Raw genomic sequence first — 15,150 nt, forward strand, 5'->3', positions numbered from 1 at the left:
GGAAAAGTGAAAAACAGAGAAAAAATCATCTCCCTCAGATGCCACAAGTTTGACACTTCCAAGTATAACAGTGGTTCTGTTACCCTCTCAGTCAGAATTGTTTTTATTCATCTGAACCTCCTGCAGAACTGTTTTGCACAAAGATATTCCTCCACAGCTGGGAATCCATCCCCAGACCTCCCTGCAAGGATGGAGCAGGATGCTCTGGGTTTGTCTGGCAGACTCACATCTCCAGCACAGAACATGCTGCTGGCTCAGTCCCTGGGCAAAATCTTGTTTGAGAAAGGGCTGCAGCAGTGCAGGAAGCCCCTGAGCTTGGACAGTCAGAATTGCACAATAATTAGCAAAATAGAATTTTATATTATTTCCCAGTACAGCTGGGAAACTGCCATGGGAACAGGAAGAAGGGAGGGAACTGCTGTGCACTCCAAGTTTTCATATCCTTTTTTTCAGCTCAACTGGGACACTCAGGAAACAGGGTTTTTTGTTGTTGTTGTGATGTTTTGGTGGGTTTGGGTGCTGTTGATGGTGACAGCACATCACCTGCCTCTCCCCAGACATGAAGGACAGGTACAGAGCTCTTACTCAGATTTGTTTCGCTGCCAAAGAGAAGGCTCAGCACTCAGTGCACAACACAGCTGCAGACTCACCTCCCAAGAGTCACATCTCCAGGCTAAACTAGAAATATGAAAGGATTGCTGACAGTCACTGTGGCTGATCCCATTTCTGCCTTTCAAATCTTTGCTCTTTCACAAGTTTCTCATGTGATATTGACTCCTCTGTGTTGACTTCATGTAAAGAAAAATAATAGACTGATTGTAATAAATCAATTTCAATAGAAATGTTAAGATGCTGCTTTGTTGAAATTCAAACACTTTGTGGAGAGGCTTTATTTTGACAATATTTTCTTAGAAAAGTCACTGCATGTTCATAGTGCAATTTCTTAAAGAGGTGCTTTGAGGTCTAGGGAAAACACTCTGGAAGAAAAAAAAAGGAGAAGTGTCAAAACAGTAATATCTGTAGAAAAAAATGGATTTAAGAAGAGTCCTTTTATATATTTATATAACAGGAAATCAGTGTGGGGAAAGGGGCCATTTTTCAGGGGATGGGTGTCTTTCCTTGTCCTTGAACAACAGAGGAGAAGAAATGATGAAACCATGAGTGCATCCAGAAGTACTCATGCACAAGAAATTCTGGCTGTGAGGTAGGATGGTTTAAGTGCTTAAATATTTCCAGCAGCTTCAATTCCCTCAGTGTTCTGCTGTCATTCCCTCAGTGCTGCCCGGCTGGCACCTGGGCAAGGCCCTGCCCTGGCTGCAGATCCCAGGGCTCTGTGCAGGGGCAGTGCCAGCTCTGTGCCTGCTCCTGGTGTGTGGCACTGGGTGCTCTGTCACCTCCAGCCTTGGTGCAGGGGGCAGGGGTGATGGTGTTCACAGGGGTCCCAGGATGAGGGAAGAGACGAGGATCTGACTCCATGTTTCAGAAGGCTTGATTTATTATTTTATGATATATATTACATTAAAACTATACTAAAAGAATAGAAGAAAAAGTTTCATCAGAAGGCTGGCTACGAATAGAATAGGATAGAATGATAACAAAGGCTCTGTCTCTGACAGAGAGTCCAAGCCAGCTGACTGTGATTGGCCATTAATTAGAAACAACCACAGGAGACCAATCACAGATGCACCTGTTGCATTCCACAGCAGCAGGTAATCAATGTTTACATTTTGTTCCTGAGGCCTCTCAGCTGCACAGGAGGAAAAATCCTACGGAAAGGATTTTTCATAAAAGATGTCTGTGACAAGCAGTGCCAGCTCTGTGCCCTGCTCCTGCTGGCACTGGGTGCTGTGTCTGCTGCAGCCTTTGGTGCAGCTGAGCTGGAGGGGTGCAAAGAGGGGTGCAGAAATCCTCCTGCCTCCCACCAAGCAGCCTTTGTCCCTCTGTGCTGCCCTGCCAGTGATGCCCCAGCCTGTGGGGGAAGTTGGGGGTTTTGAACTTTGGTTTACATGTGCATCACTGGCTTTGTTTCCCAACCCTGATTACAGTGCTTGCTGCAGCAGAAACAGTGTGAGGCTTGGGAGGGGAGAGATGCTATCAGCCCCCTGAATATCATGTGTGCTATCAGGGACAAACCAGGGTGCAATAATCATTATAAATTAGTCCATCAAGTGATGACTGCTTTTCCTATCCTTGTTAAAAAAAAAACACTTACTGCATCTAGGAGCTGTTCACCATTATTGGTGGCTTCTTCCCCATTTTTGTTTACAGTTTCTCAGAGGATGGGAATACTGGATTCAAGATTTTTAAGGCTTTTTTCCTGCATGAAGTTGGTAGCCCTGTTTCTGATCATGGATGTTGTAACTGTGGAGTTAAGATCAGAAGGATCTTAGTGTGAGATAAGGACTGTCAGTTGCCAATTCTCACCTGGGGATTTCTGCAGACACTGCTGGATACCAAGCCCTACCCGACCCAGGTGGGGGAAGCTGCCCTTGAGGAGGCTCTGGGAGGTTTGAGCCTGGCCCAGGGCAGGACAGGGCACCCATCAGAGCAGCGAGGACAGCGCCTGCTCACCCACCTGTGCAGTGGAATGGGGCACCAAGGAATTTTTGTGGCTCTCCATCGACTTTAGGGGGGCCTCAGAAAAGTGGCTCATGCTGTGCTCCTGACTTGTAGGTGGGTGAAACTGAGATTTCATTCTCTCTTCGATCACATTTAAATGGTTCATGTGTTCTTTAAATTGAGATTGCCTCTTTCTTGCTGTTTTATGTTCAGATCTAGCCCAGCTGACTGAAACCTCTGTTAAAGCATGACAAAAATAAAGTTGAATTGAGATCTTATTATAGATAACTCATATTTTGATATGACTTCTGTGCTACTGGAAAACTAGCAATGGGTACAGGTCCTTGGCTAATAAAGCTTGGGGAAAGATCAGAAGCATTTTTCCAGTTGCAGAAAGCAGAGCCCTTGTGCATTTCCCCCCTGCTTACAGCAGCAGGTATCTGTGTGCAGCCAGTGGGATCTGGAGCTGTGTTTTGTAATTCAAGAAATTCAGTGTCTGTGAATATCCCTGCTATTGTCTGCCATAAATACAGTGCAGGGAGGAAGAATTCCTGTCCCAGGTAAAATGCCAGCTCACTACAGATGAACCCAGCTCCCCCTGGCTGGAGCTCACCTGTCCTGCTCGGGATCTGAATGCCGCATTTTCTTGGAACACTGATTACACAAGAAGGGTAAGAGTGACTCAGATATGAAACACCATTCTCCTCTGATAAGATCTAGAGATGAGTCACTTTAATGTACAAAGTAAATATTTGGGTGACACGTGGCACAGAGCTTCAAGCAGAAACCACTTCTGTGCAATGCTTTCCCCATGAAAAATTATCTCCAGCATGACAAATTGGACACTGACTTCTTCTGGTAATTTGCTGACTGAAATAAGACGTAGAAAAGCACCAGCAGCACATAATGCAGGAATCTGAAAAATCACTGTACCCTTTGCAACTCATCTGAGACCTCAGCCATTGGCCATTTTTATTAACAGCACAACAATCATGGGTTTTCCCTTTTCTTTTTGTTCCTTTTTAAAAAAAGCAGTTTTTAAAGTTCTGAGCTTGGTGTCAGAAAGATTTTTATACATCCATGTAGTCTTACTCATTGATGATGTGAGGCAGAAAACACTTAACAGTTCAATTCAAAATTAATCATTGAATCAAAGGAAAATGAGTGAATGTCCCTCTTGGTTGGCAAGGAATACCTTTACAAAAAGTATTTTATTGTTTTCTTATTTTTATTTTGCATTTTGAAAAAAATCCACAATCCTAGCTTGGTATTTGAAAACTTTTGAAACAATACATGAGAAAAGTCAGAGAACATTTCAAAATTAATTCATTTTTAAAAATTTTTGCTGTTTTTGAACACCGTGGCTGTTAATGGTGGAGACTGTGGAGACTATTCTGTTAAGTGAGAAGCCCTTGCACTCACAATAAATTCTGATTTTCTGCAAATACATCCCTGGCACGGGCAGAAATCCTTGTGCTTTCAGCCTGGAGCAGTTTGGTGTGGGCAGGGCAGGGGGAGCTGCGGGGTCACTGCTGAGCCCTCGGAGCCCTGGGGTGATGGAGCACAGTGTGAAATCCCACAGACACCCTGTGACAGCCTGGAATTGCATCTCCTGTTATTATCACACCTTAACAACTCCTAGAGCCAGAACCATGAAGGATTAGACTCACAGACTGGAAAAAAAATAGGGGGAATTGTGAAATTTCATGCAGGGAGAACAAAGCCTGCTCTGCTGAGGTGACTGTGGTGCTGACAGTGCTGATTATACAGCTGGACTGTGCCTGGCATGTCCAAGAGGTGTCACATTTTCTGCTTGAATTAAAGGGATTTCAGATTTTCCTAACCATAGGAATCAACAGCATTGCCACCTACATGATGCACATGACAAAAACACCTTATAGGTAATCATGCTGGTCTGGGAAGGAAGAGCAGTGGGCCCTTAACCCTCAGGGTCATTTGGGAAGTTCATTATCCACATCCAGCTAATTAACTCCAGTGGTGAGGACTGAGATGCTGGAAGCAGCTGATCAGCAGAGCTGGCTTGCAAGTCTGGGATGTTTCTGAAGTAAGAAACAGTGTGTGGTCAGAAGCCTGAATTATTGTCTCATTGCAAACTTTGGTGCACCACAGGAAAAAGAATCCCAGGATTCCAGATGTCCCTAGAACTCTGTTTTATTTTAATTATACAAGTACACAACGTGGAAAGGAGATTGAACACAGTTTAAACAGGCCAGGATATGACTGTGCTGACTTTAATTTTAATTTTTTTTTTTAATTTTGAGCATCCATAGTTTATGAGTTTAGATGGAGTTTTTTTTGTTTGGTTTGGTTTTTTAGGTCTGTGAGTCCTGAGTTTAATTTTAGGTAGTCCTGTGAAGAGCAGAGAGCTGGATTTGATGATCCTCATAGCTCACTCCCAACCTGCAATATTCTGTGTCAGCTTCTGGAAGCAAACAGAATTATCTGGAAATTATGCTTTTTTTTCTTTCCAAGAAAATGAAATTTAAATCTTGAACACCTGGACCTTCCTTCAATTTCCTCATTTGAAAGGAGCAGCTGGTTAGAGCATCGTTCCTGTGAGAGAAAGGATGGAGAGAGCTCAGCACAGCTGCTGGCAGTTGTGGCAGGTTAATGGCTGAGTTACTGCCATACAAATCCCAGCCAGTCAATCCCTGGAAATGCAAAGTGTTCTTGGAATTTCTATGCTGAGATTTTCTTGGAAGACTGCTTCACCTGCCTGGTAGGTAAAGAATGACATTTTATAAGAGAACATATGTTCCTCTTTTATGGTTCACAATCGTGTCTTTTCTTACCTTTTTCCCTTGATTGAACTTCTAGAGCACTTAACAAAAAATCTGCCAGAAAAGAGGCTCCACTTAGGGAGAGCAGCATTCCCTGTGCTCTGACTTGCACAAAGGACAAAGCAGCTTTTCTGTGTGCCTTCTGTGTCTTGATGAAGATGGTGCTGGCCAAAGAGTAATTTACACAAGTTACATGCAAATTTACCTATGTGCAACTTCAGTTGTTGAGATTGTGACTGTGATATGTAGAAAGCGATGTCATAAAATCAAAAACTAAAATGCACGAGTGTTCCATTAGCAAATTGTGTTAAGATGGAAAGCTGTGGCAGGAATTGTGCAGCCAGCCCAGCAGTCGGAGTGCAGGAGTGGATCCCAGCCCAGGAGCACACACGGCAGCTCCTGTTTGTCCTGCTTTGTCCTGCTTTGTCCTGCTTTGTCCTGCTTTGTCCCGGGTGCAGCTCACCCTGCTGGGGTTGCTGAGAGGCTGCTGCCCTCTGCAGCCTGCAGGGCTCCAAGCTCGGGGCTGTGGCACTGACAGAGCCAGGGCACCTCTGCCCATCTGCTGCTTGCTATTAGGAGCCTCAGGTTAAAATGTATTCGTATTTGATATCCCAAAATATCTGCTTCCAAGTAGTTTTACAGGATAGTTAACAAAATTACTGAATTACAAAACCAAACAGAAGTAATGAAAAACACGGAGCCATCTACTTAGATCTTTTATCATCTATTCCATCAGAAATAAAACAAGAAATAGTATTGCCTATCAATGGTCACTCACTAGGTCTGTAGCCCAGGATCTCCTCTCTTACATGAAGATTACAGCTTAAAAGCAATGAATCCTTTCCATCACTGAGTTCAAAGTAGGCCACTCAAAGATCTGTGTGGGGACAGGATAATGGGATTTTCTTCTGTAGCTGAAGTTGATGCCAGAACCTGCAGTACTCCATAATCCCTTCCTCACAGTTTAGGTGCCTTTAAAGTTATTTTTGGACTTGCTCCAGGTGTCCTCTCCTATCTGAATGACCCTGTTGTTGGGCCTTGGGCAGCAGCTGAGGTATCAAGACCTTATTAATTAAAATGATCCCTTCTACTTTATATGCAGTGCTTTTCCTGATGGAAACAATGATAGAACAGGAAGTTAGTCTTGTGGCTGGAACAATTCTCTGAAACTTGTCCAGCAACTTCCAAATGTTTATCAGCCTGTGTTTATCTGTCTTGAAACTATGTCAAGAGGGACTTGTAGAGAGTTAAAGGTGTGCACAAGTAGTGCAGGAGATCAGGGAGGGAATTATCCTGAAATCAGCTGTAAGCAGGATGGTTGTTAAGGTACTTACTGTACTGTAGAATTTGCCTAATGCTCTCCTGTCAGGCTGTGAAACCCATCTTTATGCTGGGGTATCTCCCTTCTCATTTACAAGTCACTTCTGCTCAGTTTAAAGCCATTTTCTGCTATTTCAGGTTTCAATCCCTAAAACCTGCTGAAATTCCACCCTTTTTAATGCAGTCCTTATTCTGCAAGCCCTGTGAAAAAGCAGCCAGGTACCCTGCAGGTGTTGGTAGCTGTGATCACCGTGGGCAAGTGAAAACCACACTGATCCAGCTTTATTTTCTGGCCTGAATAGACAAACTCTGCCCCTGTTTACTCTTGTGGTACCAGCTGGCTGGGCTGCTGTGTCCTGCACTTGGATGGGAGCTGTTCCAGCTGCTGGGTGAGCCATGGAACATCCCTGTGTTTGAGGACAGCAAAATAATTAACACCCCCAAGGACCAGGAGTCAGGCACAGACCAGGCTGGGTAATCCAAAAAGTGCAGGGACTGGGAATTCTCCTGGCTATGTGTGTGAGCTGTGTGGACAGAAAGAAAAAAGAATAAAGCAAAAGAATATGTCAAAGAAAGAGTTATTGTGCTCTAAACTCCTTGGGTTGTTCTTGTGGAAGGTCCTTAAAATCCTGACCCAGGAAGGTGGAGATAATTCCAGCAGAGCACATCCAAAGCTAATTTGTGTGAGTGCTGTCACGAGGCACTGTGGGAGAGAGATGATGACTTTGTGCCAGCACAGGGTACCTTGAGCACCAGCTGAGTGCTTCAGTTGTGAGTTCAGCTTAGTTTTGAAGTGTCTGAAGCTCTGTAATGCCACTTTTAAATTTTAAGTGGTTTTGAGTATGTTAGGCTGAAAGAGAAGAAACAGAGAACTCCTTCAGCACAAAACTGACCTAGGCCAGCTGTATTTCACTGGGCACTGGTTTCAGGAGGATTTCAGTGCTGCACATGAGCTGCTCTATTTGCTTCTCAGATATTTTGCCAGGCAAGGTGCCCAGTGATTATGTACTGAAGGATCAAGAGACACACTGGTGCTCCCAACCAAATGATTTCACTTTCAGAGCATGAGGAACTCATGCAAGTGACAGGTCAGAGAGCAGATTAATTTGAACACAGTGTGCTTCTCTTGAGCAGCCCTGCTTGGAGGGGAAGTGTTTCTTCTCAAAAAATAATAATTAAACAAGAATGAGTTAGATTATGTACCTCTGGATATGCTTTGCACTGCTCTGTCTTTCATTAGCTCTTGCAAAATTACTGGTCAGAGAAATGTATTATAACTCATCTGTTTCATGGTGCCTCTATCAATTAGGAGCAATGACATTATGCAAGAAATTAAAAGATGATAAAACCTTTCGTGGCTGAACCTAGTCTTTTTCCTTGACCCCTTTTCTCCCAGCATCCATTTCATTTTATTTCTCAGAAAGTGGTCAAATCACTGATTAATTGATTAATGATGTGAAATGCAGAATTTTGTCTGCAGAGGAAATGGAGTGTTTCTCTTGCTGTGCTGTTGGTTGAGTGCTGCTCTCAGTGGCTCATGGTAAAAGGGTGCAGAATTTCCTGGAGCAATCAGACACACCAGTGCATTAAGAAGCTCAGAAATACCATTTCTTTTTCCTTTTTTGTCTGTCAGCTGTGACACTTTCCCATCTGCCTTTGCAAGTCTCTGGATTGTTGTAGCAGCATTAATCAGCATTGTTGACAAAACCCAAATGACAGAGAAAGACCCAGAGTTGCCTCATCAATGCTTTTGTAGGGGCTGAGCAGTCACATTGTGGCTGAGCTGTCAGCTTCCTGCTGTGCTCTGAAACACTCCTGGGTGTTCCCTGGGCACCACAGAGCCAGGGGGCTCAGGTTTGGGTTCCTGGGGAGGGGCTGTACCAGGATCTGCTGGCTGGAGCGTCCCTGGCCTGTGCCTGGCTCTGATGGGCTTTCTGCAGAGGAATTACTGAAACCAAAAAGTGTGAAAAATTCTGTCCCTCCCAGCAGATCTGGAAGGGTTGGTTATCAGTACCCTGCCCAGTGGCATCCTCTGGGAATGAAGGCACTTCCAGGACAAAGGCAGGAAATATTGATTTAAGCCTCTCACACTCCTGACAGAGTCACTCATCAGTCACTCACATAAAACCAAAGCTGATGCACAAGGACAGTGCCAAGATGGTTTTCCACATTCCTGAGAACTCTGTACCCCGTTCCCCTTCCTTAGCCAGCTTGCTGCTCCAGCCAGCAGTAGCACAGCCTTTCCAGCTTGAATTTATAACCAGCTTTAAAAATCTTTTGCAGCATTTTTTGAGTAAAATCATTATGCTGTGACTTAGAGTCTGCAGCATCTAAGGCTGTCCACCCCTTTAGTTAAGAAGGGTTTTAAGATGTGGAGCTGCAGCATCCTAATCACTGAGGGATGGCTTGTGTCTAGAGCAGACTACACCCAAAGCAAAGCTAAAAGCAACAGGCAGTTTCTAATGATGATTTATAATAGATAATATCTTTAGCCCTAATTGTGTTTACTGTAAGTGAGGTCCTTGAGGGAAAACCAATACAAGCAATTTCTCAGTCAGGAATGGAGCCACAAGACAGGCACATTGTTTAAAATGAAATCCACTGCCTGCCTGTGAGCTTTAAATTTTTGGAACAACAGTTGCAGGGTAAATATTTGCCTGTTAGGGTGATGCTGACTCCTAAAGAGCTGACAATTGTGTCAGCATTGGCAGAAATGGAGACATCCTGGCTTGGCAGCTTCCTGGTTCCTGTGACTGGGAAATAGCTGAGTTTTTGGCCCTGGGACAGTGGATTTGGAATAACTGATAATAGAGTAGTCTTTTGTGTTACCATAGGAAATAGTGCATAGTATCTCAAATAGTCCCTATTCCAACACCCCAAATTAAGACATAGTCCATATTATCCCTGCAGACCACAGGCTGTAAAACACTGGTGTGGACTGGACACACATGGTAAGATGAGAAGCCCAAAATAATACCAAGATTGCTTCAATGCAAGAGCATTTTTTGGGTTCTGTGCAGAGAGCAGCCATGGAGATAATTAGGGAAAAGGAGAGAGAGGAAACATCAAAGCTGTGAAGCTGCTTTGTCCAAAGGCCATTGCTTCTGTGCTTTTTCCTCTAACACTCACCCTCTGTGCCAAACAAGGTTGCCCCCAATTTTATGCTTGAGAGACAGCAGAGGGTTTAAAGAGCTGCGAAATGTGTGTAGCTTGAGAAGATGGAAAAACTGCAGCAGGCTGTGGGATGGGATGGGATGGGATGGGATGGGATGGGATGGGAGTCCTGTGTGTTCAGCAGGCTGTTGCTCAGATCCTGCTCCTGGGGCCTCCTGATGCTCAAAAAGCTGGCATGCAGATGCTTACCTTCACCAAATTATGGAAAATTCAGAGTAAATGCTGCAACCCGTGAGCAGGGAGTGTCAGATGTTGCTGTGGTATTTGAACTTCAACAAGATTACCTCTCTTTATTTTCAAGTCTGTTTTATCAGCACGTTTTCCTTTGCTATGAAAGCACCTGAATACATCATGAGGAACTTGAAGATATGAATAATATCTGATTTGGTTTGGTTTTACTTTGTTTTTTCTTTGTTTGTTTGTTTGTTTTGTTTTATTTTGGTTTTAGTATTTTTATGTTTGTTTGTTTGTATTTTGGCTCTGTTTGTTTGTTTGTTTTCTTTTCACATGCATAGATTGTGAATGTCTCAGACAAAAGGGAGATCTGGGGCTGACCAATTTTTTCAAAAGAAAAGCAAGTCATCCCTGAACAATTGGGTACCTGGTGGCAGCACAGCGGTGAGTCTGCAGGGCTGCTTCTTCCATTGCCTGGCTGAAGTGAAAAATTGAAAGCAATTTCACTCTGAATTAGCTCAAAACAAAACATGGACTGAACTGGAAAATACAGGTTGCACTAAATGGATCATTGTATTTGGCATAAAGCATCTCTGCCATGATGCAGCATTTAAGACATTCATATAGTAATAATAATAATAACAACAACAACAGTCTAAACCTATTGCTGAGGTTGGCATTACAGTACAGTGATAGCATTGGTGGAATTGCAGCAGATTTAACCTCAGAATGGGGAATCACCTCATTGCTCACAGAATTAATTTAGTGAGCACTTTCCAAGTCAGCCAGGAGATTTTATTCCTCTCATGTCCACTGAAACATTTATGTGTCTAGGTTAAGTATTGCACCACATACAAAAATTTATATGATTAATAAATCAACCTTTATACAGCAAATTTTGGTGAATTGATCCAGAATTTGAGAGTACAGGTGGAGGATGAATGGAAAAGCACAGGCTACAGGAGAAAATTGTAAAAAGAAACAGAGCAGTGCTGCAATATTGTTGTCACCTGGATACAGCCTATACCTGGAGAAAACATAGAGAACAGGAGCCCTCTTCTTTCTTTAGTGTTATTCCTGATGATGTTATTTCCTGTTTGTTCCTATTTACTGCTCTTTACTTCAGCAGAAATTGGAGGTAGTCATGGCATCATCTGAATGTTTAATTGAGCCAAATATTGATTTAATATTACCCTGAAAAAATCAGAGCTGGTAAGAGCTTCTGCCTCATGTGTGCTCTGTTTTCCCAAAGGTTAAAGGATGTGAGACACATCCCAAAGCTGTCACTAACCCATACAAAACTGGGCATGTATTGGGATTATTGTTCCTAAAAAACACTGTACAACAGTGACGCTCTACAGGCTGACTGTGAAATCTTTCCTGGGGTCAAAAGATAATCAGAGATCAGCAGAAAGGAATTAAACACACACAGAGCTCTGCAGCCGCAAATCTGGAGAGAAGGATGAGGTGCAAACTGACCTGATGAAGTAGTAGGAAGTGTTATATTGATTTCTTCTTAAAGATATAATTTAATTCAAACAAGGTCTCTAGGAATTTTGGTGGTTTCCAATGGCCTGTTGCATCTTGAGGAAATATGGCTGATGGAAAGAGAGTAGATATAAAAAATTCCCTGATCAGACCACTCTTATTTTGGCTTTCTCCTTGTCAACTGCCATGGTGTTGGCATAAAATAATCTTCAATATTCCCTAAAAAACCAACAAAGATGGGACATTTCTGCACAACTGAAGCTCATCACAAGCAGAAAGGACAAGCACTTTAAGCTGTCATCTTTGTGCAAACACTTCTCTTATGTTTCCAATCTTCCCCTGCTTCACACCCTAGTGTGATGCAAACATAAAATCCTTCTATTTTTGTATTTACCATACAAAGAGGAATAAATTTTTTTAGTGTTGCATTAATGCTTCAGAATTTTCTGAAAATAACAAGAAATTGTTGGGCTGCATTAAATTCTTTGGTTGTTTTTGTTTTGTTTTTTTTTCAAGAATATAGAGCCAGTGGTTGACTCTGCCAAAACAACTGATGAAATCAAACACCTGGAACTGTCAGTTTTAAGAGTTAAAAAGAAAATACAGTGATGCCTGTCCCTGCATGGCCAGTTCCCACTGCCAAAGGATCCCAGCCAGTCACTACAGAGAGAATTTTTGTGAACAATTTCTCCATGCTGTGAGAACAGCCTTTGTTGAAAGGAAGGAAAGGCTAAAACTAAAAGCAGATGTTGTGAGCCCTCTGGGTTTCATCCTCCTTTTGCTCCTGCCCTTTCCCCACCCTGAGGGCAGGAGGAGGGAGAACCCCATGAGACACTGAAGGCTCAATCTGCCCCCACAAGAAAAACCTGAACTGTGGAAAAAGGAATTTTCTTAAACATTTCTCTCCCAAAACAGAGAGAGGCAGGAAGCAGTGAAGGGGATGGCAAAAGACTGGGAGCAAGGTATCTGAGTATTTCCTGTTTGCTTTATCTGAAACAAAAGGGCTGGGAAGCATTTCCTTTGGTGATGGGAGCAGGGTCAGTGTGGGAAATGTGTGTGTGTGACATCTCCAGAGCCATGGCCAGGCTGAGGATAACTCACCACCCTCTGTGCCACAGAAGGTTCTGGAGGCTGCACAAACCAGGTCACAGGGACACACAGGGAGGGAGTGAGCACTGAGGGGTTCCCTGCAGGAGCTGCAGCACCCTTGTTCCAGATCCTTCCCCACAACGGCTGCAGGGAGCCTCAATACTCATCCGTCTAATGGACATGGCGCTGCCTGGAGATTTTAAATCTCATTTACTTGTTGACTTAATACATTTACTCCCTTACTCCATCGAATTTGTACAGAGGATTTGACCTGTCCTTGACTCCCTCCACACACGCACATTTTTGAGCAGCTTTTTCTGATGTTTGAGCTCCTGAGGAAGAGTCAAAATTAGATGAACAATTTCTATTCATTTTCTTAATTGTCAGTTTCTTTGTCAGCATTTGGTCTTTCCTTGCACAGAGACTTGCAGAAAGTACATTGAACTCCTTGATCAAGGGTTGTTTATCTTTGCCTGTACCACACGTGAATGTTTCTGTCAATATAAAATACAGAGTGATACATCTCTACCCACTCTGTGCAGTTTCTGTGCATTCCACTATATATTGATTTACAGGATTAAATGGTTGGTTGTATTGGGATCCTCTTTATATGTTTGGAGGGGTTCCTCTGAGGTGGAATGCAGCAGCAGTTCAAATGGGGAAGTGTGCAGCCCTGCAAGAGAATGAGTGAAAATAATCTCTTGCATTTCAAAGCCAGTACACTAATGATTATTTTGTTATCACTCATCTGATCTAGAAAAGTACTCTCCGAGAATGTTACAATCATATTTAAACATATTTACCTTTATCAGCTCATCCTACCCATCAGTTTGTAAGACGCCATCAGTTGTGGCTGTCCTGGACTTCACCCAAGGACTGTGCAATTGTCATTGTGCAGCCCTTTGAAATAAAGCACAGCTACATTTCCTCCTAATCTCTATTCAAGTTGTGCAGTAGAGAAATATGAAGTGCCATAAAAAGAACCTGTGAACATTGTGGAAAGCATAAACAAGCTTCTTTCTTAAGGACAAGCTGCAGTTAAAAAAACAACAGCCCCACTGTTTATTGGGTAGCTTTAACAAACCAGATCAATCCTGCTGCTCTGTAAGGAGAGGTTTTTATCCTTGCATACATCATTCCCCTTCTCCTGCTAACCAGAATTCTCACTAAATCTCTTTCAAACCAATTTTGATTTCTGTTATTTAGATATGAGTATTCATGGTGCATCATAATCTAAGCATCAAATGCAGGGTGTAACCCTGGGCCCAAAGGAAGGCTGTGCTAACAAACTCTCACAGCTCAGCTTCTGTCCATGGGGCTGTAAGAGAAACACCAGGGCAGGGAGCACTGTTCAGTTTGCTTCGTTTGCTTCAGTTAGAGCAAAATAATTTCCTAGGAACTATTCTCTGCAATGTAAGATGTCATAAAGCTCAGCACTTCACTGGAGTTGTGGGGGGAGTGGGGTTTAGTCTGTTCTTCTGTCTGCATTGATCTGAGTCTACATCTGGAATGTGAATCTCTTGGGGGTCTGTGTGGTCTTCAGCCCTGAAGCTCTCAGTCAGTGCAGCTCTTTTTGCTAAGAACAGTCCAAGGTTTATTAATCCATTGGTGAAGGGATTACAGGATCATCTACTGATGAGAGGAATCTTCTGGATGAAAAGAGTCCAGAACGCAATCCCCCCTGAGATGATTTATACATTTGGGCCAACAGAGACCAGCTGAGAGACTCGAGCAGTCTTCTCTTCCCTAGGAGCTGCCCTTGCTGGAGGTTCTCACATTCATTGGGATGGGACACTAAAAATGGGGAAAGCACCAATCCCCCTCTGGCTATTGTTCTGCAGAAAAGAATTGGGTAAATATTTGGCTCCTGAAGGGAAGGAGGGCTGGGAACCCCAATCAGAGGAGGAGGAGCAAGTGGCTGAAAGTTTCTCAGCTCTTTTCAAGAGATGACTTCAGACACTCTTTTCTGACTATTTGTCAGTTTTATTTCCTATATTCCATCAGCCCCACGTGTGCTCCATGTGGTTCTGGAACAAATGGTGTGCCCCAGTAGCTGGCTGAACCCAGCCCATGTCTGTGCTCAATGCACCCTCTGCACAGCTCCTCTGCATGTGAGGGCCTTACATCTGCCCACCACCTTCCAAGAAAGAATTTGCCTTATTTCAACACTGTAAAAATTTCCATTTCATTTAACTCTAAGTAAAAAAAATGCCACGAACATGAAGGATATTCTGAAAAGGCTTTGTCAAAGCCAATTTATCTTAAGGCAATCTGCCCTTTTGTGGCTTCAGTGTGCCTCTAATGGAACAGGGCAGAGCTCTGCTTCCCCATCTCTTTTCCTGGAAAGTGTAGCCATTGGCTGCTTGGTGTGAGAAGCCTCTACAGGTCTCCAGCTCAGCCTGATTGCACTTTCTGAGACTCTACAGACTTGTATCTAAAAAAAGAATTGATTAGGACAATGAATGCTAAGACTGATCATTAAATATTTAAACCTGGTAGGCTTTCAAGAGGGCAGGCTTGGCAGCCTGTGAAAACACCCTTGTTT

This window comes from Zonotrichia albicollis, chromosome 16 (genome assembly GCF_047830755.1).
Source record: "Zonotrichia albicollis isolate bZonAlb1 chromosome 16, bZonAlb1.hap1, whole genome shotgun sequence".
Taxonomy (NCBI): Eukaryota; Metazoa; Chordata; class Aves; order Passeriformes; family Passerellidae; genus Zonotrichia; species Zonotrichia albicollis.